Raw genomic sequence first — 27,359 nt, forward strand, 5'->3', positions numbered from 1 at the left:
AGAGGTCTCCTGTCAGCAATGCCAGCTAAGTAGGTTAATAAATATTCCAACCAAAGCTTGTACATTGGTGATCCTGGGCTATAAGCAGCCTGGTAGAAACGTTAATTTGGCTTGCACACATTTATGAGGAAAGCTTAAACTCTATTCTGACATTTTGAAATATAATGATTTCCTGCAAACATCTGAATTTCTAGCTTTTCCTTTTTCAAGAAGCTTTGACATCACTGGGCCCACATTTTCTTGTAGCAATAATCAACCAGAGGTGAGCAGCAGCTGCCCCATTTCAACTGGGCATTAGTTCTTCTGTTCATCATTGTTACCAACTAACATCCTTCACTTACTTAATTATCTGCCGGCCTGTAGAGGCACATACCTCACTAAGCTTGCTGTTCTTAGTCTCAGCTTCCTTTATTAGAAATGGTTGGACCCAACTAATTGGGTAGCCTGACAAAATTCCTGAATCATTGCTATGAAAATCCATACCATCAGTTCCATTTCCTAACTTTTGGGAAGTCATCTAAAAAATGCAGGATTATTTCATCTAACCCTTTCATTTAACAGATGACAGAACTGAAGGTCGGAGTAGATAATGACTTGCCTCGGCTCACAAAACTAGTTCTTTGTCTCTTGGCTGGTGTACTTAGAAATATTAACAAAAATATTCAGGGAAATGTATTCCTTTGTAAATTCGCTGTTTATTTTTATTCTTTTAAAAAAAGATTTTACTTATGTATTTGACAGAAAGAGAGACATAACACAGTTGCAGGGGTGGGGCAGACAGAGAGGGAGGAGCAGGTTCCCCGCTGAGCAGGGAGCCTGATGTGGGACTTGATCTCAGCCCCCCCAGGATCATGACCTGAGCCGAAGGCAGATGCTTCACCGACTGAACCACCCAGGCACCTTGTAAATTTGCCATTTAAATTCTTATCTCCTTAAATCTAGAAGAACTAATTTAAACACAGTAACTGAGCTTCCCAGTACCAAGTTCATCTCATTTTTTCCCCCTTGAATTGTTTGGGAAACTCAGTGTTGGTCCTGTAGAAGTACTATAGTACAGTAGTGGCACAGTACCGGTAATAGTAACCAAACACAGTATGCAAAAATGTGAGTTAATAACCGTGGACTTATAGTTTCTTCTTATAGACGTTACTGATGTCCTTTTGTTTGTTCATATATTTGTTTGTTTTTTCAGCCTGTGAATTTTTATTCCAGTTTCATTTTCAGCCTTTTTAATTTTGGTAAAATACATATACACAGTGATAAAACCGATCACTGTAACTGTAAGCATTTTAACATGTACGGTTTGCTAGCATTAAGTGCATTCACAGTGCTACGCAACCATCCCCCTCTCTGGATTTGGAAATTTTCATAACCCCAAATGGAAACCTTGTATACATTAGTCACTTCCCATTCCTGCCTAACCCTTGGTCCCAGGCAACTACTCATCTGCTTTCTGTCTCTGTGGATTTGCCTCTTTTGGACATTTCCGGTAGATGGAATCATACAATACATGACATTTTGTGTTTGGAAGTTGTTCTTGAGGTACATCCACACTGTAGCATGTATCAGCACTTTACTCTGTTTTATAGCTAAATAATATCTCATAACATGGATATACCATATTTTGCTTATTCATTATTCCATTGATGGATAGTTGGGTTGTTTCACCTTTTGGCTAATGTGGAAAAAATTGTTATGAACATTCATGTACAAGTCGGTTTTTTTCCCCCCACTTTTTAAAGTTTGCATTTCAGGACCCATTTATCATTTCTGAAAGGCTGTTTGCCTATTGTGAATAAAGTTAAAAAAGGAGTTGCCAGACCAACTGGGTGTCAATTTCTATTGACTTCTCTTCTGCATCTCTGAATCTGGCTTGAAATTGCAGTTATATTTACACGCAAGAAATAGCAGTTCATTTTCAGTAAGCATCTACCTGGAAAACACCAGGTGCTTTAAACAAATTACGAAGAAGAAATCAAACTAACCAGATGATGTGGCCATTATAAGCTATCAGTTGTATGGGGGAAAGTATGGATCTTATTCAGAAGGTAATCTACAAAAGAACAGTTGAGCTCTGAGTCAAGGTACATCTGTTGAGCTTTTTACTTTCAGGCAACAACATTCAACAAATATGTGCTGAGTGCTGCTCAGCCTGATCTGTGCATGAACAGAGCCCAGAGTCCAGTGACGAAGAATAGATATTAACTAAGTAAATATACATGTGTATTTACAAACAATCTTTGATGGCAATATGTAAGGAGTATGAGTGTCTATCACAGGGCTAGCTGCTCTCTCCTGGAGGCTGTGAGACAGCCTAGCTGAGGAAGTGACTTTCGAGCTGTGGAAGATGGACGAACAAGTATTGAATACCTAACAGTTGCCATCTTAAATGCTCTGGATTCAAGGGCTAGTAAGTAGTGTGTGCGCACAAGAAATTCTGTTTTGTTGAGTCAAGTGCAACATCGGCTAACTTGATCAGTATCGACCACTTGGCTGGACCCCTATTCCTCTAACCAGGAGTTCTCAGGGGGTCTCTCAGGGATAGGCTTAGAGCAGGTGGAGTAACTTTGACAGGGAAGCGTTCAAATTGTTCAGTCGTGACTCAGGTCTAAGTTCTGATAGCTTCACAGGCAAAGAAAGGACCCAAGATGAAGTAAGGAAATCAATAAAGAAGGGAACCGTAGGTTCCAACACTTTTTCTTGGGCAACTGTTCCTCTAGTACCTTTCACGACCAACACCCGAGTCTCCACACAGTTGGACCCCACACCCTTATTCAGTGATCTGTTTCTGAACAGCAATCTGTTTCTGCCCAAGGATGATGGGGCAGGTGGTGCACAGAATTTCTGGCCGATGGAGACACCTTATCTGTGTAATGAAACCTTGTGCTGTGAAGTACTCTGAGCAGAGTAATGAGAAATGATTAGAATGATGAGAAACATAGGCCATTTAGTCAACAATGAAATGGAGCCAATTAGAATGTCGGATAACTCCAGTTTGTGTTGTTTAAAATAGATCTGGGCTGAAATATACCATTGTCATTAAGTGGTGCCTTTCTTTGATGATCAGTTTCTAAGTGATTTTTATGTCTGTCAGCATCTGCTGGGTGTTTCAGATCTTGGCCTGGTTACTGAAGTGTTAGGGGCTCCTTTCATAGGAATGTCATTATATGGGACAGAATATCATTGACTTTTATTATTGTATTATTTTGGACATCGGGATGCATTTTTATTTTAGGGATACATTTTAGATTTCAGAAGGATGTCTTCTGTAATATCCCCTCAAATGTGGTACCAGGTCACCCGATATGGGAAAAATCTCAATTTAGAGGATGAAGAAATTAAAGCAGTTATTTCATATATGAACAGTCTTACAGTGAGATTTCTCTAACTGGCAAGCCCTCAAGTGCATATTAAATATAATTAAGTTAATGGCAATTTGTCTTACAACTTTTCAAGAACCCCCTTACTGAGAATGAAGTTATTAAGAATGAATCATCATTTACATGTTCCAATTGCAGAATGTGCTCAGAATTCCAGCAAAGGGTTTGCTGATTACCGGAATGAGGGCCACCAAAGAAGAGAGAGATTGTATGTGGAAGGGCTTAGCTGACCTCTTGCAAAAAGCTGAGAGTAGGAAAAGAAAGGGTAAAAGTAGAGAGAGAAAAAAAAGCAGGGTAAAGGGGTGGGGTAATGTGACTAAGAGCCGAATGACATCACCTTGGTGTCATTGGTCAGTTGCCTGGAGATTTGGGGGCCCCACAAGCTGGGCTAGAGGGAAAAGCCATTCCCTGTGACCTCTGCCTGTTAAAACGGCTCTTGGATTGTGTGCTTTTTCCAGATGAGATAGTTCTGGCAGAATCCCTGTGGCCCCAGCCTGCTTGGAGATGCCTGGAGCTTTTTCAACAAAAGCAAATACTCTTTTCTCTGACGGGGAGAAGTGAGGAACACAGAGGGGTGCCAGGAAGGAGCACACATCTTGCTCAAGAAGGAATTTAGAGAAACAAAATCTGTGGAGACCAAGCAAGTGAATACTAGAATTGTTGAAACAAGCGAACACAAACAAAACCACTGCGTTTGAAGAAAAACTGGAAAGAAATAATAGAGGTGATGGATATCGTGATGATAGAATTTGGAATATTGGTTCTCTTTTTCCAAATTTTCTGTGATGTGCTTATGTTGTAAGTTTTTCATTATAAGAGAAGTTACGGTAATTCCAGTGTGTGTGTGTGTGTGTGTGTGTGTGTGTGTGCGCGCGCGCGCGCGCATGTGCGTGCACGTGTGTGTGTGTGTGTGTGTGTGAACTTGTAATCAGAGGCTCTGAACTCAACCTCAGCTCTGTTACCAACTATCCATGGAATTTGGGGCTAGCTATTTAATTGCCCCCCTGCTGTGGCTCCTTCATGTTGAGAACTGAAACCAATGTAAATTCCTGTTTCTGTGTTTAAACAATTCTGGGAGTGGGCATACTTTCCTGTCCCCATGTTATAAAATGCTGAGAACAACCAAAAATAACTTAAGCTCCTTGCTCCAGGAAATAATAGTTCCTAGAAGCTGTGACTGTTAACCAATAAAACTAAAATAAATCACTAATAAACTCATAAAATAAAACTAATAAAACCAAAAGAGCTTACCAACGAAGACAAACAGCTTACTTATAAAGACCCATTCGAAACCCCCTTTTCGTCACCATGTCTACAATCCAAGAGCTATTATGTCATAAACTTGGCCCAATCTCAGCCATTTTCCCATCTTGCAAATCCCGCCTTACCATCCCCCAGTTTGAGGCCCTAGAACACTAGAAAGACCTTCTACAGTTTACTCCTTCAGAGACACCACCAAAACTGTCAAGACGGTGTTCTCCCCTACAGCAGGGAGTCTGAGAACCTGATTTGCTTGGTAACACGTTTTTCTGGGAAGCTTTTGAGGATTTGACAATATGTAAGAGACGATGATGGTTAGACACTGTACTCTTGGAAATCCTGTTTATCTCTCACTTCCTTGGATTCGTGCTAGTGACATTTTCTTTTTCTTGGCTCTCTTTTCTCCCTGGATTCAGCCACTTCTACAGTTTGTGTGTGAGTGTGTGTGTGTGTGATTTTTTTTCTTTTACCCTCCTTAACTTGAAACTGCCCTCTAAGCTGGCCATTCCAGAGGAACACCCGCCAGCAGGTTTTAGTTATAGTTAAGAAGCTGAAATGAGGATGGTGGTGATAGTTAACAGTTAAGAAGTGGAAAGGTGGTGACCATGTGAATTTACTTAATGCCACCACACTGCACACTGAACAATATTAAAATGGTGAACTGTGTTATGTATGTTTAACTACAATAGGGGAAAAAAAAAAGAAATAGAAGCTTAAGGCATTTCCTCCAGGCCGTCATCATGTTGATAACACAGGATCCCAGGAAAGGGCGGCCAGAAACTCCTCTTCTTTCTAGTTTAAATGACTAACAAGTGATGCACCAGGTCCCGTGCCTGGAAGACAGTTAGGAAGTGCTCAGTGTGTCCAACCTTCTTGTTCTTCCCCTTCTGGAAGAGTAGAAGAGGAAGCTCTTTTCTTCTTATTCAAAGTTCCTGGATTTCAAACCTACTGATATAAGGGAAGAGTGGGTAAATTTCCAGAACCTGGTTCAGGAAAGTCTTAGTTCTGTATTCCCTTTTACTCTGAACCTCATTTTTGTGCCAGTATATTGGGGCTGTGATGACAGAGTGACAATGGCAGAATCAGCCAGGATACCTGAATACCGATTTCTTTTGGCAGCAAAGCCATTAGGGTAAGAAGTTTATTTTATGTAAATATGAACCCGATAATTCTGGGTTTTCTAGATCTTACCACAAAAATCATCCAGGATCCATGGCATAATTTGCTAGCCCAGTCCAAAATAAAAGGCAAGGTCTTTTGTTCAAAGAGCAGGGGAAAAGTGCTGTCAAAAGTTTTTCCTTTCTTCCATGATCTCTCTTTCGAGGGATGGTGCTTTTTATCTGCTATGTAATGTGTTTTTAAGTAAAGACAAATTGAAAAATATAAATTATTAGCATGAATTTTGCCATTCATCTTCATATCAGGCAATGACAGTTTTAAATGCAAATCTAAGAGCATTTAGCTCAGGTGGAATCATCATATTACACACTTTGTATTTTGTAGTGTCATGGATACATGTATTTCATTCATATTGGAATGGCAGAAATGCTGCACAAAAGAAACTCAACCATGTTTATTTCCCTCCCTCCCTTTGGCTTACTGATGAGCAAGGAAGTCCTGGAAAAAAAAAGAGAGGAAAAGAGTTGCCCTATTTTCCCCTTTGCTTTCATGTTATCATTTTCTCTATAAGTGGTTGACTGATACAGAGAGGTCACATGAATAAGAAAGAATATGATAGGGCTTCTTGGTCATTCATGTTTCTTAGAATGTCATTATCTTCTTTCTGTGTTCAAGGCAAGTAACCCCACTTAGTTGTAGACATCATACACTTGTGCTTGCCTTGTCTCCTGGCACTCCCATGCATCCTGGGACCATTGGAATTCTGTGCTCATGGGGCATCACAAAAACTATACATAAATGGGGATGCCTGGGTGGCTCAGTTGGTTAGGTATCTGCATTCGGCTCAGGTCATGATCTTGGGGTCCTGGGTTCGAGCCCCGCATTGGGCTCCCAGCTCCGTGGAGAGTCTGTTTCTCCCTCTGCTCCTCTCCCTGCCTGTGTGTGTGTGGGCGCTCTCTCTCACTCTCTCAAATAAATAAATAAAATCTTTTTTTAAAAACTGTACATAAATGGGGTGGCAAGATACAGTGAATGCGCATATTCCATGCATCTCATCACTCATGTACATGCTCTGCATTGGAATTCATCTACAAAACATACATTTAGAGATAAAATTATTGGGGCACCTGGGTGGCTCAGTGGGTTAAGCTTCTGCCTTCAGCACAGGTCATGATCTCAGGGTCCTGAGATCGAACCCCACATCAGGCTCTCTACTCAACAGGGAGCCTGCTTCCCACCCCCGCCACCTGCCTCTCTGCCTACTTGTGATCTCTCTCTTTGTCAAATAAATAAATAAAATCTTAAAAAATAAAGATAAAATTATTTAGAATTTCAAGAAGGCAACAGCAGATATTAAACCAAACCCTGAGGCCCTGCTGCACATGGGATGCTGGGGGACTACACAGCTTTGCATCTTCATGAAGCAGCCCCAGACCCATCACAGTATGATAGCATATCCCCCCCCCAAAAAATACTAATCTGACTCTAAAAAAAAAATCTGTGAAAATCAACTTTGTTTTTACTGACAATTTCTTGAAACTACTAAGGAGAGGGTGTCAAAGCATATTACCAAGTAAAATTTCCCAAAAATCCTTTTTTTAAGTTTCTCTGTCATCAAATCTCTCCTGTTCCAGCTGCTGTGTTGTGAGGCTCTGGCTTCCAGAGCTCCAGGCTCAGCCAGGATGAATGAGGGAGAGGATGGCCAGGCTCGGTTTATGGATGGGCCCCCTAATTGGCCACAAGCACCTGCTTCCTAAGGAAGCCACTTGCCTGGGGAGAACCACTGGGGTTGAGTTGTCAGATGCATTTACCCCTCTCTTTACCAGAATGGTTAACCCCTTGTTATTTTAATGAACATATGTGGCAAGTGAATTAATTTTTGTAAGTTATGAGATATGAGGAAGGGAAAACTTAAGTTGTCAAATCATTCTAGGGCATGATGCACGTGGAAGTTGTTCAGTGGCCCCAAGGTGAGCGGTACCAGTGGGATTTGAACCCAACTCTCCATCTGTGAAGCTTGAATCTTTCCATTTGATATGCCGGTCCCCATAAAAGGGAAGAAAGCAATTATTAAGCACCTACTGCATGCTCAACATGTGCAAGGTACTTTATGAAACCACTACATAATGGAGGTATTTTCCTGACTGAGGACTGAGGATCAGTGAAAGTAAGTACCTTGCCCAAAGTCACAGAGTAAGTAAATGACAACGCCAGCACCCTGAAGGTCCAGACTCATGTCTGAGTCCCAGATTCATGATATCTCCCCAATATGCACAGGACTAGGGGAGAACTCAGGCCTCCTCACTTCCATTTCATTAAACTTCCCAGAATACCAGGCTGCTTCCATCATGAAGTCTGTATTGTTTGATAGATTGGTAAACTCTTAAGGGCTGTTCTCTGCTGGTGCAGGGATATAAGGCTTGACATGGAGGAAGGAAGAGCAATTCTACCCATTGCCCCTTTGATTCAGTTTCCGAACATGGAAGCCCCTTCTCCAGCCCCTGCTGAGTTTTCCCTCCCCAAAACATTTGTTGAGGCTGGTGGGGTATGGGGGGTGGGGATGGTCAGGAATGAGGAAAGAAGAAGGACCCAGCCTGCAGTGCTTTTCTCCCCCCCCACCCTTTTGTCCTGCCCCGAGCTCTGTTGGGATATTTCTTCAAACATGTTCAGTGACCTGTCACCACAAGGATTTGCGAGTTAGTTCAGTGGAAACAGTCTGAATTTATACGGGATTTTAATTTCAGCGACTGACACTTAACCCAGATAGGTTAGCATTTTAGTGCTTACAGCCAAAGGCTATCAGAAAATTTCTGGAGCAAAAATCAGTTCAGATGCCTTCTTCAGAGTGAATCATGAAAGAAAAAACAAAGCAGTCTTCCTTCTAGTTCACAAGCATAATAATTCATCACTTAATACACAATGGTCTATAAACTTTTTGTGGGAGGTCTACTTTTATTTTTTCATGCCTGGAGGGATGAACGAGGTGAGGGTGAGGAAGGGAGGGGGAAGAGAGCTCTTCTGGAAGCACCAGTGAGATCTCTGCAGGTAAATGCCTTCCTGGGCCTCAGCCCCTGGGATCTGTCGCAGCACTTTATATTCTGTATTGACTGGTTGGCTCTCAACTGCCCAGACTGGGAAGTTTGTCCTCAGTGATATCCCTCTTGGAGGAAAAGGTGGTTGTGCTCGGAGGGTCAGTGGAGGGAGGAAAATCCAGCCTGAGGAACCTCCTTCTTCAGATTGCTGGGGCTCTAAGGAAGAATGGCAAGTGGGAGACCCTGTGGAGAGTGAGAAGGAGATGTGTTTCGGGTTCTCTCTCTCTCTTTCTCTTTTTGCATCCCTGGGTGACCATCCCGGGCTGTTTGTGTTCCTGGGCACAGCCAGTGGCCTCCTGCCCTTCAAGTGTAGTTGTCTGTGAGCCATGCCTGCAGGTTTTCTCTGACCGAGGGCACCAGGAGCAGGCCAGAAATGCTAGAAAGCCAATTCCTCCATGCCTCCTCCCCGCCCCCCAGCTGCCCTCCACAGTGGCTGATGATGTGACTTGGTAGACAAACAGCCCAGCTTCCTAGTCCCTTGACAGGGAAAACTCTGAGGCGTGGTCCATCCTGTTTCCCAGAGTTTCCCGGGCAGGACTGAGCTCTGCTTGTCCCCAGCTCCAGAACCTGCCTTCCCTTCTCATCTCACTTCTCCTTTCCCTGCTGGTGCTTCTCACATCCCCTCCCAAATAAAAGGCTCCCACTCGAAGTCTTGTCCTCAGGGTTGGCTTCTGGGGGAGTCAAGCGTTAAGACAGACCCTTTGTAGCCAAAGTGACAAAAAGCTGGAGGGTATCTTGGTGCTCCAGATGTGATTGAGCGTCTCAGTGCTGCCTCAAGGAAAGTAGCCCCCCGCCCCTTCAGCAGGGAGCTGCAGCCGGGCTGTTTGCAGAGGCTGGTCGGCCAGGTAAAGGCAAAGCTGCCTGGAGTTCAGAGGAAGTGCTCAGCGCCTTTGTCGTTCTATGAGGTCTCAGTTGTGCTTTCAAATTCATCATGGGGTGCCGTGAGAGATATAAAGATGCCAAGTCTCAGCCTCTATCTTCCAGTAGTTTATAATCCTGACAGGTAGAATGAAGCAGGTGTTCCAATAATTCCCATACATGGCAGAAGGGAAGAGAAGAAACAAAGCTCCTTCATGATTTGAGTGTTAAGCACCAAGGGCTTCTTTAGGCACCGGAGCTGTTAACTTGAGGCAGTTGGAAATGAAGGGGGACAAAGGCTGCTTCCATTAAATGGCACCGTGGCAGAAAAAGCAACTTATTCATTGTCGACAGCGACGAAGCCAACAGTGGTTTGGATTCGGTAGACCCATATAAAATTGTTGCTAGTGGCTGAGTGGCAGAACCGGAGATAAAGAAATCCATCCCTGGAGTATATATTCAAAAGGAGCCACTTTCCTGGAGGTGAGTCGATCAAAGAAAGCTGTATTATTTTTAATTATTGTTATTACTCATAACACAATTTTGAATTTGTGTAGTACCTTTCTTCTGAGGAGCTTGAGGCATTTCACATATATTATCTCATTTATCTTTTATAACATCCCAGTGGGAATATGTATTATTAACTTTCGATTGCCATGGGACTGAATTCGTGCAAATTCTTTTTCCTGGGAACGAATGGAGCTACATCATTATAGAAGCAGATGTTGGCTGGAAGTCACCCACAACTTGCTACTGAATGTGAGTTAATTATAACAGCTCAGTACTCTGACTTTTCTTTGGGAAACCATTTTGCGTCTCTCTGCCTCAGTTTATAGGAAAATGAAGGAGCCTAGCTAATCAGCTTAGTTGATGTAAAATCAATCCATAACCATAAAAAGGAAAAAAAATAGTAGACAGACCTCATGCATAGTTAATTAACACATATGGAGTTTGCTAGTTACAGCTAAATATTGACATAATATTTTCTCTCATTTTTGACATAATATTTTCAGTAGAAAAGCTCATATATGAACATTCTCTGCCACCCACTTTTAAGTGGGGAGATCTCCACTTAACTGAAACCGCCTGGTTTTGGTCTTAGCTGAAAGGTAAATTTCTTTGTCAAGTTCAGGAACACTGTGTCCAATCATTATTGAATAATAGTGTTTAAATCCCATTTCTACTACGCCCAAGAGGAAAATTTAGATATGGCTTTTCTCATTAACTGGAAACACTACAAAGTTCATCCATGACTTCTTCTCCATAAATTACTCTCTAGCAAAGTTTGCCAGAAAATTCAAAGAAAAATTCTTCTTCTGAGTCCTATCTGAGGCATAGCAGGTCTCTGAGAAGCTTTACAGACCTCTCAGAAATGGATGGTCATCCCTGGACATGAGGATATCGGGGCTTGAAATGGGGTGTCTGCATGGGTGGGGAGGAGAATCACCCCTTCCTTTCCCTGCAGTCTTTGTGTCTTTCTGGCTTCCAGTCAGTATCAGAGCCTCCAGGATATTGGTAGTGTTTACCACTCATTAAACATGCCAAAATGAACTTCTCCTTCTCTCAAACAGTCTTAAAAAAAAAAGAAAAGAAAGGAAAGAAGAAAAAAGAAAAGAAAAAACAGCTGGGTCAAGAGAAGCCTTTTAAACCGTGAAATATTGGGTTTTACAGTCTGAACCGAGGGCTACCATTTGGAGAATTTCACTGTTGTATTTCAATCTGTGGAAAGTTCCATAGCTTTCGCAAAGCCCCCTTATATTCAAATAGCTTGCTAAGACAAAAGGAAACATGCCCCATGAGGTACAGCAGAGGAAGCTCTGCTCCCCCAGAGTACCCACAGTTGTCCTGGTGCCTGTCTGGACAGGGTTCGGTCCTTTTGCTGATCTCAGTTTTACCAAATTCTTCCATGTTTGATTAATGGAGGTGACTGGCTTCCCCTTTCGTGCTGGGGTTCATGCTGCATTTGGTCAGAAAATTCTCCAATGGTCATACTAGACCTCTTACTAGGCTTTAAGCAGATAACTTTATAAGCTTCATATTTTCTTTTTCAGTAATCTTACAGTCATCTATAAAAATGATTAAGCGAATCTGGCCTCTTTCGGTTCTTTTGATTCGACAAAGCTGTCTCCTGTTTATAAATTCCTTTCTGTAATCTAATCCATCTGGCCATCCCTTCTGGCCTCTGGACTCCCAACAGCTACCAAAACTGTAAATAAAGGGCCCCTGGATACTTAATCCGTTTCTGCTGTCAAGAAACATGTGCTTTATACAAACCATGAAAATGGAGCATAAGGAAAAGTAGGTGAGGTAAAAAGGAAGAAGAGCAAACACGTCAGCACTTGAAACGTAGTAGGTACACTCTTAATACATAGTGAGTGAAAAACAAATTAAAATACCGTTGGCTACATTACTGTTGCCAGGAGTGAGGACTGGGAGCTATCTAGGATGGTGGTAAATGGATCAGGAGGGCTAGGAACCATTTGTAGGCTGATACGTGTGGACAACTTTGTTTTCACAGGTGGCAAAGACTGTCTACTTGTTATTTCTTAGGTTCTTACAGCATCCTTGACTGTCCCAAGAGCTTCCTAGGAAGTGGTGGACTTTCTAGTGAGATCATGAGAAAGAGATAGGACCCAGGGATTTTACACCTGAAAGGGACACGATATCATGTAATGGCACACATAAACAATGACAACCACACTTGGGCTATACAAGTAGTACGATGGAAAGATTTTTGAACAATGGAAGACTTAAGGAAGGCAGTCTGTCATTTGAAAACTGTGGGCCTGCTTACCTGTTTGAAGGTCTAAGAGTCACAGGAGAGGTAAGCACACCATACTCTGTAAGCACAGAAAAGGGCAACTTGGCGCTAGTGGCAAGGTTCAGAGAAGGCTTTCTGGAGGAGAGAATAGCCTGACTGTGGTCTTGAAGGGTGCACTGCAGCTAGCCAGGTTCAGAAAAGAGATAAGAATGATCTAGAGAGGAAATCTAACATGAACCCAGCCCACAGTGACCTCTGCATAGGGAGATCCTTGTGTTTCCATTTTGCCGGAGGGTGGGAGAGGAAGTTGAGTTACGGAGGGCCCCGCATTTATTCATTCTTTTACCTACTCTCTCATTCATTCAACAAATATTTGCTGAGTGTCTGCAATGTGTCAACTGGTGTTCAAGGCATTCTGGTTACCTCTGTGAACAAGACAGACCAGATTCACTTTTCAAGGAGCTCACATTCTGGGGTCAGAAGGTCTTGTAGACCTTACTAAGTCATTGGGTACTTTATCCAATGGCATAGAAGTCGCTCAAGGGTTTGAAGCAGCTGAATGGCATGGTCAGATTTCTGTTTTAGAAAGGTCATGTTAGTTGAAACGGATAAAAGTGTGGCTCCAGATACTTGGGGGGCTACAATCAGAGCATTTATAACAACACTAGTGACAATTTTTGATGATTGGCTTGTTTGAGTACAAGAGACATTTGGGTTAACATAAGAAAGAACTTATTGAAGATAAAATGTTGAAATAAGGAAGGGTTTGTCATTCTACTTCTAGAATTATTCATGAAAATAATGTTCTTTTTCTCTGAAAAAAAAAATGAAGAAAATGTCTTCAATGGTTCAATTGTTCCCCTAACTAAGGAGAGAGGGATTAAAGTTTTAATGGATGACCTTTTAGAGTTTTTTATGGTTTTATTACTTTATGATTTAGGAAGTGAAAATAACAGCATAAACTGTACTTAAGAGTGTGAGTAAGGATATCAAAGGACTGCAGGCCTTGTCAAGGTAGGAGGTTTAATTTTTTTTTTCTATTTTATGAAGAAACTATTTATAGAGAACTCATCACAGGGTAGCTGGCCCATGGAAGTCCTCAGTATATATTATTTCTAGTCATCATCTCCTCTCCACCCCCTTCTTCTTCTTCTTTTTCTCCTTCCTCCTCTTCCTTTCATTCTCCTTTCTCTTCTCCTTCCTCTTTCCCCTCCTGTACCTCCCCTCTTCTCCCTTCTCCCTCTCCCCCTTTTCCCCCTCCCCCTTCCTTTTCTTCTTCCTACTCCTCTTCTTCATCTTCTTTTCCCCCTCCCTTCTTCTTCTTCTCCTTCTTCTTCTTCCCCCTCCTCCTCTTCCTCTGATACCACTGTTTGATTTGTCCATATTATTGTGCATGTTTTATTTGAATGGAGATGTTAGGAATGTCTGCCAAATGGGTCTCATTTTTATTCACCATGGATGACTATATCATTGTTTTTAATTATTCTGTCCTGCTTTCCCTATAGTTACATATGCTCACTTATTGCCAGGTAACCTTGCCATGGTTCTCTGAGGGGGACTATATTTCCCCATCCCATTGTCAGGCTTTAGACATGACTTGTTTTGACCAATGAAATATGAGTATAAACTTTAAGCGCATCTGTCAGTTCTCTTACTCTTTCTTCTCTGTCCCAGATGGGGCTCGCTCCTTCTTTTTGGGTCCTAGAATGAAAACAGAGAGTTGGAGCTGACCTATGGCAGATATAAAATCTGGAGTGAGAAATATCTTTTGTTGTTGTAAGTCACTAAGATCTTCAGGTTATTTGTTATTGCAGCATAATGTAACAAAACCTGCTTGATACAGGTAATCAATGGATGTTGAACTCAATTACAATGAAAGATAGTGACAAGGAAAATGTATTTTTACAAATTTTCAAGTTTTTTGCCAAATAATGTTTATTGCAATGAAATTCGAGTTTCTTTAAAAAAATATTTTTATTTATTTATTTGACAGAGAGTGATCACAAGAGGGCAGAGAGGCAGGCAGAGAGAGAGAGAGAGGAGGAAGCAGACTCCTTGCTGAGCAGAGAGCCTGATGCAGGGCTTGGTCCCAGGACCCTGAGATCATGACCTAAGCCGAAGGCAGAGGCTTAACCCACTGAGCCACCCAGGCACCCAAAATTCCAGTTTCTTGCAACCCCACATTTAGAGCATTCCTTGGTATTCTCTGTTGAACTGTAAACTGTGGTCCTTATTGGCATCCAAGAGCCTACCCTACAAAAAGATTTGAAGGTGTTAAGTGGTGTTGTGGTTTTCTTCAGCTTTATTGAGGCACAACTGACAAAACTGTAAGATATTTAAAGCGTACAACATGATGATTTGACATACATATACATTGTGCAAGAAATCTCCCCACTGAGATAACTCATCTATCACTTCTCATATATATATATATTATATAGAATATGTGACATGTAATAGAATATATATATAGTTAATGAAAACATTTAAGTACTACTCTTAGAAAATTTCAACTATATAGTACAGTTATCAACTATTGTCAGCATCTTATATGTTGGATCCTCAGAACTTAATCATCTTGTAAGTTTGTATCTTCTTACCAATCTCTCCCTATTCTCCCACCCCCCAGGCCTCAGCAATCACTTTCCTTCTCTCAGTTTCTATGAATTTGCTTAAAAAAAATTTTTTTTAAAGATTTCACATATAAGTGATACAATGCAGTATTTGTCTTTCTCTGTCTGGCTTATTTAATTTAGCATAATGCCCTCCAGTTTCATCCATGTTATTGCAAATGACAGGATTTCCTTCTTTTCTAAGGCTGAATAATATTTCGCTGGATATATACACCATATTTTTTAATTGACTCATCCAACGAGAGACACTTAGGCTGTTGCCAGCATTTGTCATCTCTAGTCCTTTTTATAATAGCCATCCCAACAGGTGTGAGGTGCTATCTCATTGTGGTTTGCATTTCCCTCATGATTCATGATATTGAGCACCTTTTCATGTAGCTATGGCCATTTATACGTCTTCTTCAGGAAAATGTCTATTTAGGTCCTTTGCCCATTTTAAAATTGGGTTATTTCTTCTTTTGCTATTAAGTTGTATGAATTCCTTGTATATTTTGGATATCGACCCCCAGATACGTGATCTGGCAATATTTTCTCCCATTTCGTAGGTTGCCTTTTAATTTTGTTGATGGTTTCTCTTTGGTATGCAGAAGTTTTCAGTTTGACGTAGTCTCACTTGTTTATTTTTTCTTTTGTTGCCAAATCTAAAAAATCATTGCTGAGACAGATGTCAGGGAGATTACCCCCTGTTTTCTTCTAAGAGTTTTATGGCTTCAGGTTTTATGTTCAAGTCTTTCATCCATTTTGAGTTGATTTTTGTGAATGGTATAAGATAGGGGTCCAGTTTTATTTTATTTTTTTGTATGAGGCTGTCCAGTTTTCTTAATACCATTTATTATTTTCTGTGATTTTTTCCTAATTAAAAATTTTTATTTTTATTTTTGAAGTATAGTTGACAAACAAAGTTATATTAGTTTCAGGTGTGTGTAACATAGTGATTTGACAATTCTATACATTACTCAGCACTCACCACAAGTGTGGTTGCCGTCTGTCCCCATACAACATTATGGCAATATTTTTGACTATATTCTGTATTCTGGACTTTTCATCTCTCTGTGACTTATTTATTTTATAACTGGAAGTTTGTATCTCTTAACCTTCTTTACATTTTGCCCATTTCCCCACCCCCCATTCCCCTCTGGCAAGTTTGTTCTTGTTCAGTTTGTTCTCTGTATTTACCAGTCTGTTTTTATTTTTCATTTATTTGTTTTTTTTTTTAGTTTCCACATATAAGTGAAATCATATGGTATTTGTCTTTCTCTGACTTATTTTATTTAGCATAATACCTTCTAGGTCTATCCATGCGTGGATGGACCAAGACCATTTAGTGAAGAGACTGTCCTTTCCTCATTGTGTATTCTTGGCTCCTTTGTTATAAATTAATGGACCATAATATGCATGGGCTTATTTCTGGGCCCTCTGTCCTATTCTATTGATGTGTGTATCTATTTTTATTCTAATACCATACTGTTTTAAATACTATAGCTTTGTAATATAGTTTGAAATAAAGAAGTATGATGCCTCCAGCTTTGTTCTTTCTCAAGATTGCTTTGGCTATATTTTATATTTGGCTATATATTGCTTTTGTGGTTCTATACAAAGTGGTGCTGTGCTTTAACACATGATTAAGCACTGAATTCTGTTTGAATGTGAGCTAGTGGCCCATAGTACCAATCTGAATTTCCTATCATATTTAGGAGTGGAATAAAAGTAGCTAAATATTTTCTCAGCTTCTTAAATAGCCAAAGATGATGACATTCACTTGATTTAATGATCTTCGGGATTCTAAGTCCTTTGACTTGTGAATGCATTTACTTTTTGAAGCTAAAGATAATTGACTGAGTTTTTTTAAAATAAGTTGACCTCCCTACTCTCATAGTGTGACATTATTAGGAATGTATCAGTATTAGAACACTCCTGGGACTTTCAGTCTGCTTCTTCTCATGCTTCCTTTTTGAAAGGGGCCACTTCCTCACTCTGATCAGCTTCTCTTTCTATTCTCCCTTTTCCCCTACCTTAGAATGCTTCACCATCTATATTAAACAAGACTGAGGGATTCTTTGCCGGGGACAAATGCATATAAAGATAGCAATCTCCATTTTTCCTTTTAAAAATTGTGAATAAATGTTGAACTGTCTCAGTGAATGATATGATTGTGCCCAGGGATTTATGTGGTGTGATACAATTGGCTGCCAGAGGAAGGAAGGAAAGTTGTGAGAGGAGTATTTTCTGTTTACCTTCATTCTATCCAAGGAGACCCATGATAGGCTACTTACCCAGGTGTAGCCACTGTTACTAGCTATAAGAGAGAAGCTGAATTCAAACCAGCTTAAGCTATGTATACGTGGACTATATCAAAGGACTTCTCATTATTATCTCTTGTTGGGAGCAGAACTTTTCTCCTGCCAACTTATGTTCAAGTACTTGGGGTGACAAATAGATTCACAAAAGAAGGTGATTTCACATGCATGGGGAAACACTCAAGAAGAATTGGCCCCTGAACAGCCAGAGGTATTAGTTTATATGGCTGTTTAACAAAATGGGGGTGGTGTCTTAGAGCTTCAGTGTGAAAGTATTGCAGGTTCTATTGGTCTTTTTCATCCTGATGTTAATGGCAGTCTCCTTCCCCCATGGGGGCTTGTCCACAGGAAGATTTATGGCAGCTAAATACATACTTCCTGGGTATGAAGGGTCAGTCTTCTCCCAAACAGGAAACACCCTTGGAGGGGGGTTAATGGTGACCATATTTTGGGAAAGCTCTGCTTAAGTTTAGATACGGTTTCTCTCTGTGGCTGCCGTTTGTTCAGATGTTTTCCATTTAAAGTAATCTTCATGCTACTCTGGTGGGCTGTTGGCCACTTTATCTATCATCCATCCATCCATCTATCCATCCACCCATCCATCCATCCATCCATCCATCCACCCACCCATCTGGATATCATCTTAAAAATCATGAATAAGTTCGGAGAACAGCCTAAAGACACAGGGGCTGAGAAGAGTTTATCCAGGTTTACTCTCTCTCTCCTTTCTTGTATTTCTGACATGTTCTTTCCATGTTGGAGGCTTATTGGCTGACCACTGCTGGCCTCAAACTCCTGTCTCACCAGGTAGACAGCTCCAACAGAGAGAGTGCCTTTCCACCATTGGTCTGGCCACCATGCCTCAGAAAGAATGCTAATTTACCTGATTAGTGACATGTGCCTATCCCTGAGCCAACATGACCAGGTTGAAGGGGTCCTCAGCCCAGTCTTGTGGGGCACATAACCTCCCATTGGCATGAAACCACATGAAATGGGTTCTTCACAGGTTCCTGCTTGAAGAAGAGGGGACTTCCAGGCAGGAATCTTCCTTTATAACTCTTACGCCTGTCTTCTTTGTCCTCTAATCTCCACCTCCAATTTCATGAAACTCTAGTAAAATAACTGGATGCTTCTGAAGGAAATGCTACAAAATCAGAGAGATGGAATAAAATCTGAAGTCATGTTTCAAGATGTTTTCCCCAGACCTAGAGATTCTTGTGTGTCTTAGATCTCCTCTCTCTTAAGTTTCGTTCTGAGCTTTTGACTTGTTGCTGAGACATACAATAAGCCACTTCACCTTTTCACCTGATAATTAAACACTCTTAAATTAAGACAATGATAATTTCACAGAGGTATATGAGGTCTAATTAATTAAGGCCTCTAAAGCTCTTAGATCCTTGAACCAAAGGTACTTTATAGAAGTAGCAAATGGGATAATGTTATGAGTAAATCTCATGATAATAAACTTCAGATCTTTTGGTTGTATTGGAATTGGTATCAAGTGTCATTTGAAATATGTGGGCTGGAACTTGGAAATCTTTTTAGTATACAGAGAATATGTTGTATCATGGTTTGATTTGTATCACATCCTCTAAATAGTTGTGAGATTCTTTTTGACAGATGGTCAACTGAGGCGGGCTATCTAATTTAACTGGAAATTAACATTGGCAGCTGTTCCTGCTAAAAAGATAATCTGTCTTTCAAATTGTGTGGAGCAAGCTGACCCCTTTCCAACTCCTTTCCTATAATTGTGGGCAAATGACAGTTTTCCTCCTGCAAACACTCAACTTGGAGACACACCGGGCCCTTTATTCTAGGTCATGTCCAAAGGGACCTGCAGCTGCCCTCCATAGTAACAGCCACTGGTAGCATTTCTCATTTATGTTTAACCCTGTATTCATCATCATACTCACTGAATGAGATAAATTACCACTGGCCTCTTTTTTAGGCTTAACACCCATCTAAAATACTTCCGATAATCTTTACTCACAATATAAAAAAATTCAATCACTCATGTTTGACGGCTATGAATTTCCTTATTTTTTTTTTTAATTTGGGGAAATTAGCTGGGCCTTAGCTGGGTCCCCTGTAACCAAACTCTGAGATGGAGATTTGTATGCAGGAAGCTTATTGAAGGCCTCCCTTGGGGAACACCACCTGTGAGGAAGAAAGTGGGGTTAGGGAGACAGAGAAGCTGGGTTGCAATAGAGGAACAGAGGTCTCTGCTGAAGCCATGGACAGCTCCAGCTTGGGCTGGCCCTTCAGAGATATGTCAAATAAAGGAAAATGAAGCAAATTAAGGAAAGTTGTATCCCTATATTGACTAGTGATTGATGAATCCTGTCCCCCAGGGAAGGGGAGTAGCCTGGGATGAGGCTACCCTCTTCTGCACACAGCAGTGCCTAGCTAGGGGCTCTCTAGGCAAGTAAGCCATCTGCAGCCAACACTCTGGAAGCTGGGAGAACAAGCTCCCTGTCCTGAAGGGGAACTCTGGTGATGCTCTACGGTCTGCCACAATCCCAGAGAGTACAATGATGCCGAGAACCCTGGCTCCTTTTCCCTGAATTGAAACCTGGTCACATTTTTGAGACATTTGAGTCCTGTCTTTCTTCTATGTATATATTTAGAAATCACTCAAGTAACATGACCATAATTTTCTAAGAGTTAGGACATTACAAATAAAGCTCTTTTGACTATCTCCTCAATTCCTACTCCCACCTCTGTGCCTCCAGCAGGACCTGGACTGGGAGGGGAGGCAAGTGAGGCACTTCCCCCAGGTACAAGAAATGTCAGCAATTAAGAAGCACAGTATTTCATTCTTTTTAAATGGTACATAGTATTTTAATGTAATATCTATAGAACTCAAAACCAGGACAAAAAAGTGCTGTTTTGAGGAATGAAATATCAAAATTTTAAAATACAGACAAGATCAGTAACTGGGCTGTGCCAAGCCATAGTGGAGTCTGAGGCAAAAGGAAAAATCAGTAAAACTGATCCTGCTGTATTCGAAATTTTTATATTTTGTTCATTGTGCATTTTTGCATTCATCTTAAAAAATATTTTTATCTTTCAACAATAATTAACTTGAATCCACATGTCAAAAAGAAGAAGAATTTTTAGGGATTTTCTTACATTGTTTTGTGGCTGGGAATTATTTTTTTAAAAATTGAAGTATTGCTGACACACAGAGTTCCAGGTTTCCATTAGTTTTAGGTTATACATAAAGTACAGACTTGTTATGTTGTGCTCCCCAAAAGGGTAGCCACCATCTGTCACCATATAGCCTGAGTACAAGACCATTGGCTATATTCCCTGTGCTGTGCCTTTCAACCCCCTGACTGATTCATTCCATAACTGGAAGCCTGGACCTCCCACTCCCCTCCACCCCTTACTGTCCAACCCCCAGCCCTCCCTTCTGGTAACTACCAGTTTGTTTTCTGTATTTATGGGTCTGTTTCTGCTTTTTTGGCTTGTTTGTTGGTTCTGTTTTGTTTTTTAGATTCCACATATAAGCGAGATCATATGGCATTTGTCTTTCTCTGTCTGACTTCTTTCACTTAGCATAATTTTAGCATAATACACCCTTCATCCATCCATGTTGTTGCAAATAGTTCTTGAATCAATTTAGATTTGAAAAAACTATTGCCTTGAAATATGATTGATTTTGATGACTGAGTCTTTTGATAACCCTTCAAATTTTGTGCTTCATTCCCCTTACCCTAGTCCCAACCCTGAGATGTAGATGCCATTATACATTTGCTGCGTGTATTTCCAGGCCATTAACAATTTTATTTTACATATCTATATGTGTAGTCATCAGCTATCCTGTTGACCTTATCTCTAAGTCAAATCTCTAGTCCTCTCCCCTCTCTGCACCCCACCATTATCATCCCAGATCAAGTCACCGTCTTCTCCCAACTTTTGCAATACCCTCCTAACCACTAATCTAATAGTTTCTAATCCTGTCCCTCTTGAGCTCTTCTTCTTCCACAATACAGAGTGAGATCTTAAATTTTTTTTTAAAAAAAATATTTGTTTGTTTATTTGAGAGAGAGAGAGAGCAGAGAGAGGGAGAGTCCCAAGCAGACTCTTCCGTAAGTATGGAGCCCCACCTGGGCCTCAATTCCATGACCCCAAGATCATGACCCCAGCTGAAACTAAGAGTTGGTCACTTAACTGACTGAAACACCCAGGCGTTCCCCAGAGTAATCTATTTAAAACATAATTCAGAGCATGTCACTTCCCCACTGAAACACCTCCTCTTTCCCCAGTGTCATCCCCTTTTCTTGAGAATACAAGTTTCTAACGTGGCTCCTGGTGGCCCTACATGATCTGGGTTCTGCCTAGTTCTCTATCCTCATCCCCACTCCCCTTGCTTACAGAGCTCAAGCCACACCAGCCTTCTCTTTGTTGCTCTGAAACACTAAGATTCCTCTTCCCCTAATAGGGTCTTGGTACCAGCTGTTCCTTCTGAATGGGCTGCTCTCTATCCTCAGTGCCACGTGGATGCATCCTTTGTTTGTTAACACCTCAGGCCTTCTCTGACCATCTCATTGAAAGAATTCCCAGTCACATTTGAACATATCATCCTGCTTTGTTTTTGTCCACATTTAGTGATGCTGGATATTATTATTTTTTGTATATGTTTGTTTATATGCTGCTTCTTCTGAATAGAATATAAGTTTCACGAATCTAGGACATTGTGAGAATCTAATAGTCTGTTTATGGCCATATCCCTAGGACCTGGGACTGAGTTTGACACATAGCTGGTTTAGTAAGTGTTTCCTGAAAAACTTAAAAAAAATAAATATATAACAGATTTTCTGTGTGTGGGTTCTTTTCATTTTTTTGAAAGTAGATTTTAGTTTATGCAACAGTCTTTGGTTCACAGCAAAATTGACTGGAACATAGAGTTCCCATATGCATTCTGACCCCACACATGGAGAGCCTCCCCAACTCTCAACATTCAGCATCAGAGTGGTACATTTATTCTAATCAATAAACTAATATTGATGTATTGTTATCAACTGAAGTCCGTAGTTTCTGTCAGGCTTCGCTTTTGGTGTACATTCTATGAGTTTTGACAGATGTGTAATGAAAGTTATCAACTATTACAGTATCACATGTAATAGTTTCACTGCCTTCAAAATCTTCTGTGCTCTTTCTGTTCCTCTCTCCCTTGATCTTTACTATCTCCATGGTTTTAACTTTTTTATAATTTTCTATGGCTGAAATCATACAATACATAGCCTTTTCTGATTAGCTTCTTTCACTAAGTAATATGCCTTTTAACTTTCCTCTGTGTCTTCTAGTGGCTTGGTTGCTAGTTTCTTTTAAGTGTTGAATAATATTCTATGTCTGGATGGAACACAGTTTACTTATCCACTCATCTGCTAAAGGACTTCTTGGTTGCTTCCAGGTTTTGGCAATTTTGAATAAAGTTCCTGTAAACATCTGTGTATAAATTTTTGTGTGGACACACATCCTTGACGTGTGTGGGTAAATACCAAGAGGCACAATTGCTGGGTTGTGTGGTAAGAATATGTTCAGTTTTGTAAGAAATTGCCAGACCATCTTCCAAAGTGGCTGTACCATTTTGCAGCAATGAGTGAGAGTTCCTGTTCCTCTACATCCTCACCAGCATTAGGTGTCGCCCATATTCTGGATTTTGGCTGTTCTCATAGGCGTGTAGTGGTAGCTCATTGTTGCTTTAATATGCAATTCTTCAGTGACATATGATTTGAAGCATATTTTCCTATGCTTATTTGCCATCTGTATACCTTCTTTGGTGAGGTGTCTGTTTTTTTTTTTTCCCTTCACATTTTACCTCTGTCTCCCTTTATGTTTTTTTAAAAATATTTATTAACATATAATGTATTATTTGCTTCAGGGGTACAGGTCTGTGAATCATCAGTCTTCCACAATTCATAGCACTCACCATAGCACACACCCTTTCTAATGTCCATCACCCAGCCACCCCATCCCTCCCCTCTCACCTCCCAGGATCCCTCAGTTTGGTTCCTAAGATTAAGAGTATCTTATGGTTTGTCTCCCTACTCCATCCCATCTTGTTTAATTTTTCCCTCCCTACCCCCCATGACCCCCTGCCCGGCCTCTCAAATTCCTCATACCAGAGAGATCATATGATAATTGTCTTTCTCTGATTGACTTATTTCGCTTAGCATAATACCTTCTAGTTCCAGCCACATCATTGCAAATGGCAAGATTTTGGTTTTGATGGCTGCATAGTATTCCATTATTTATGTATACAACATCTTTATCCATTCATCTGCTGATGGACATCTAGGCTCTTTCCAGAGTTTGGCTGTTATGGACATTGCTGCTATAAACATTCAGTGCACGTGCCCCTTTGGATCACTACATTTGTATTGTTAGGGTAAATACCCAGTAGTGCGATTGCTGGGTTGTAGGGTAGCTCTATTTTTAAATCAAATTGCTCATCTTCTTACGGTTGAGTTTTAAGAGTTCTTTGCATATTTTGGATAGCAGTCCTTTATCAGCTGTATCTTGCAAATATTTTATCTCAGTTTGTGGCTTGTCTTCTCATTCTCTTGACAGTGTCTTTCACATAGCATAAGTTTTTAAATTTTAATGAAATTCAACTTACCAGTTTTTCTTTCATGGATTGTTCCCTTGGTGTTATATCTAAAAAGCCATCATCATACCTAAAGTTACCTAGATTTTCACCTGTGTTAGCTTCTGGGAGCTTTACAGTTTTGCATTCTACATCTAGGACTATGATCCAATTTGAGTTAATTTATGTGGCTCTTTTATTCTGAAATATTGTTCTGCTAACTTTTTCACTCACAATAGAATTTTTGAGATCTTTTTGGATATGTACATATGATTTCACTCTTCACTGCTCATGTAGTATTTCCTCATGCATATATACCACTTTTACTGATATTTATATTCAGTGATGGACATTTGGGGTTTTTCTTTTCTTTTTTTTTTTATTTCACAAACAATACTGCATCATTGTCCATGTTTTCTTGTGGACGGGTATAGCTATTTCTCCAAGGGAGTTGCCTGGAAGTGGAATTGCTGATCAGACTGTATGTACTCTATGTGTAGAGTATATTTTCAATTTCAGTAGATCCTGGTAGAATGCTGTTCAGAGGATGAGAGTACCTGTTTTCCTACAACCTGGTCAATGTTTAATGTTGTCTAATTTTAACATTGCCAATCTTAAGCTCAAAAGATGGTATCTCATAAAAAATTATTCATTCCTGATGATTGGTGAAGATGAATGTATTTTCACATTTATTGTTTTTAAAAAGATATTTCATCTTCTGTTAAGCGACCATTTTTTAATCTTTTGCCCTTTTTTCCTCTTGTGTTGTTTGTCTTTTTTGGGTTAATTTGTTCCTTACACTGGTTATTAATATTTGACTATTATGTTTATTACAAATACTTTTCCCCAGATTCTCAATTGTCTTTTAAAATTGTTTATGATGTCTTTTGCCATATCGAAGTTTCTAATTTGCCTGTAGTCAAATATATCAATTTTTTCCCCATTGCTGCTTTTTTTGATTCTTATTTAAGAAAGACTTTTCTACCCTTAGATTACAAAGTTATCACTCTGCGTTTTCTGATAATAATTTTAAATGTGTATTTGTTGGTTTATTTATAGGTCTTTTATTGACGTGCAATTTATATTCACGTGCAATTTATATTGACATGCAAAATATATAATTTATATTATAAATATAAATATTATATTTATATGATGTAAAGGATTTAATTTTATTATTTTTAATTAATGAATTTCTAGTTATTTGCTTATGCCCTACACACTAAGTTGTTTCTCCAAGAAGCTTATCTTTGTGGGCTGTATCTTGTGGGTATGAGAGAGAGGGCACTGTAACTGCAGTGTCTGGAGCACCCACTCTCTACTCCTTTTTGCAAACTTGTAAATACTTAGGTTCTTAGTAGTTTTTAGCTAGATAAAAAGGGGGCTGCTAAGTCAGTACATGCTCAGGATGATAGAACTGCATCAATACAGGCTACCCAAGGTGCCACAAATGTTCTTGGGTCTAGATTGAAGAAAATATTCCTTAAAATTCCTTGAGGAAGGCAATATAGCACAATGGCTTTACAATCAGGCAGAGCTGAGTTTGAATTTTAGCTCTTCCATTCTTGCTAGTGTAGCCTTGAGCAAGTTAATCTCTGAGATTGAGTTTCCATATCCTTAGAAAGGTACTTATAGTTCTTATTTTGTGGGTTAGTTGTGAAGATCTGAGATAACACTTACAAAGTATTTGGTACACGTTTAATGATCAGTCATGTTAACCATTATTGTTTCTGGTTATGATAATGACTTTCGCAGAGATATGAATATTTGGGGGAGGAGGGCACAGGAAGAAAAAGAGTTGATAGATGGCAATCATTCTTGAAGGGTTGAGGTGGATGGATGTTAACAGCCATTGGATGGATGGTCAATAGCCATTGGCACTCCCAGAGAAGCCCAGAAGAGGTGTTGGGACCCACACCACAACAATCTAGCAATCATGCTAGGCCAGTGAGAAAACAACTGGGACTCTAGGCTCTTGTCTTGTTAAACAAAACCATGAGTCATGACTTGGGAAAGAGTGTGGAAACCCAGAGAAGGAATGTAGAAACAGATAATCTATTGTCTGAGAAAACATATACTGAGGATATCTTTGGGTAGAGGTAGAACAAATGATCACATAGGAATGACTTACAGGGTCCTGATTGCTGGCTAGGGCCAATGTCAGGAACTGCAAAAAGGAACTCAAGGGATGCCAAACCAGAGCACACCTGGAGGGAGGATCATTACACAGTTTTCTAAGTTTCATTGGTTGGCACTGGGAAGCCCTGCATCCTTCACTAGGTAAGGCACAGTAGCTCATGGCTTGCTGGGGACTTTGGGCTGATGCAGTAAAGATAAAAGAGAGAGGAGTAGGTTCTAGAGAATGTGGCCATAAAGCAAGTCTTGACCTGTGATAGCAGAGTTGTGTAACACTTGTACTTAAAGGGGAGTCCATATACCAGCAAAAGAGTCCTCATCTGGGAGCTTATTAAAATTGCTGAATCTTGGGTTCCACCCCAGAACCACTGAATTACAATCTGCATTTTACCAAGATCCCAGGAGACTTGAATGCGTGCCAAGGGTTGAGAAGTACTTGTCGAGGCCAGGGATAAAAAGGGCTCAAAGTGGAAGAAAAAGTTTTTGGAAGATTCACTTGTTAGACTTCTCAAAAGCAAATACATACAATTATGTACCCCCCCACACACATATTTTATACCCTAAGATTTCAAATAATCCTGTTCCAGATGTGTTGCATCCATTACTTTGTCAGGTAAAGAATATTTAGTTGAGGATTACTTTTTCCAAGTTTTTATTTAAATTCTAGTTAGTGAACATATATGGTAAAATTGGTCTCAAGAGTAGAAGTTAGTGATTCATCACTTATATACAACACCCGGTGCTCATCACAAGTGCCCTCCTTAATATACATCGCCCATTTAGCTCATTCCCCACCTACCTCCCTCCATCTACCTTCAGTTTTAATTGGACATTATTTTTAATACCCAAATAATCAAACCACTTTCTTACCTTAAATAAGATAGAAATCCTACTTTAATTTCTTCATAGGGCAATAGGCTTATCAATATTAACAAGTACTATGTTTAATTCTTTTCTTTGTTCCCAATGAGAATTATGCTTAATTATTGAAGTGCTATGTTAAAAAAAAAAAAAAGCCCATTAGATGTTTACTGAGATAATTAAATTTACTCAGTTGAAGAATTGCGCTCAGTTGGTATCACCTCAAATACTATATCTTAACATTAAAGAGCCTTCTAGAGTTCTCTTTTCATTTTGGCAATTCCCGGAGAAAATGTCTGGCAAAAACTCATTTTGTTCCAGTTCCCACACTTCAGAATAAAAGCAAAACTTCACTTGGCTCCCTACC

This window comes from Mustela putorius, unplaced genomic scaffold (genome assembly GCF_011764305.1).
Source record: "Mustela putorius furo isolate JIRA1106 unplaced genomic scaffold, ASM1176430v1.1 tig00003836_pilon_pilon_pilon, whole genome shotgun sequence".
Classification (NCBI taxonomy): Eukaryota; Metazoa; Chordata; class Mammalia; order Carnivora; family Mustelidae; genus Mustela; species Mustela putorius.